Source organism: Carlito syrichta, unplaced genomic scaffold (assembly GCF_000164805.1).
Source record: "Carlito syrichta isolate Samal-C Ts95f unplaced genomic scaffold, Tarsius_syrichta-2.0.1 Scaffold289388, whole genome shotgun sequence".
In the NCBI taxonomy this organism is placed as follows: domain Eukaryota; kingdom Metazoa; phylum Chordata; class Mammalia; order Primates; family Tarsiidae; genus Carlito; species Carlito syrichta.
Genome location: NW_007233484.1, coordinates 425,983 through 427,477, shown reverse-complemented (window position 1 = coordinate 427,477; position 1,495 = coordinate 425,983).

The following is a 1,495-nucleotide window of genomic DNA, read 5'->3' as shown; positions in this document are numbered from 1 at the left end:
TGATTCCACATGGAAAAGAGCTTAGACTACGGACAGAAGGATTCTACATATATTTTATACCAACACTACCCTCCTCTACCATACAATGCTAGCAAATTTAAAGGACACACAAGTCAGTGGGACATCCAAGATACCCAAATTATTACATTACCATTTTCCCAGACCCCATTAACCTTGAGAGAACTGTAAAGGTCGTCAGTTTGCATGGCTAAATAGCTTTCAGCAATTTCTCTAAAAAATATAGCACCAATAGCTCTTTCATCCATGCTCAGGGTTTTTTTTTTTTTCTTTTTTAATCACTAAAGATATTTGCATGAAAACAGGATCTTTGTTTCCTAAGGATTGATCCACTTGCTACTTACTACTCTTGTTCTGCACCTTGGTGACATCACAGTTCCTGCTAAGAAGCTCACTTTAATATCACAAAGGACTGTGATTTCAAGTGGAAGCAGTTAACCTCTTATGAAACAAAGACCCTGTTTTCAAGCAATTGTTCCTGATAATAAAATGCAAGAAACACTAAATACCTAAAATGTAAAATAGATGTTTTATCTGAAGAATGGATATTAACATTGTCTATGATCCTCTACTCCTTAAAGCTGCAGAGAAAAGTTAGTACAAAGAAAAGACAAAAGAAACTAAAAAGGAACTTTCAAATGTTAACAACGTGCTTTCTCTACACTTTTGCCAGTGTTGTTTGCCTACCAACATGGGACAATTATATTATTATTTTATTATGCTATTCTCATTTCACAGAGTGATATCATTCTAAAAATAGGCTTTAAAGATGGCATATTTTATCTAGACATTACTTCTTTTTTGCAAATATAAGGCCACTTATAATATTTTTGTCATTTAATTATCCCTACATAATTTAGCATTTTGCTTACATTTTGTTATTTCTATTATCACAATTAAGAATCAGTTTTCCGTGATTTTAATCTTAGCAATGTGCATATATGAGTATAGCCCTAATCACTCTATTTACAAGAGATAATTAGAAACATTTCTCCATATAGCATGAAATAAAACTCTGTATCTCATAAATTCCAAGGCACTGCACAAGAAGAATATAAATGGATTTATAATGGATTGCAACAAATTTGTGCAATTTATTAAAATTATGACAAATTCGTAAATGGCCATTAAGAGAACCTTGGTGATATCCAATCTTTGAGGTAGATTTTGGAAGTGATAACCAAACATGGACATTTACATTTGCATGGCTCATGCAACCCATGAACCATGAGCTGTAGCTAATGTGCCCCTCTTCCTCTGCATGCTACCGAAACAATCACACATGGCATGATCATGTTACTTGTGATTATTTGTGACATTCCTGTCTTGAGTACATGAATGTGTCAGAAAAGAGAAGACTGCAGATCAGAGCCTTGTGCGAACTATTTAGTTTTGCCCCCTCTGGACCACAGACTGCATGCTCAGCCCCAATTACAAGAATAAGGATACCCAGCTCTCAAATTAAAAGAGGATCAGG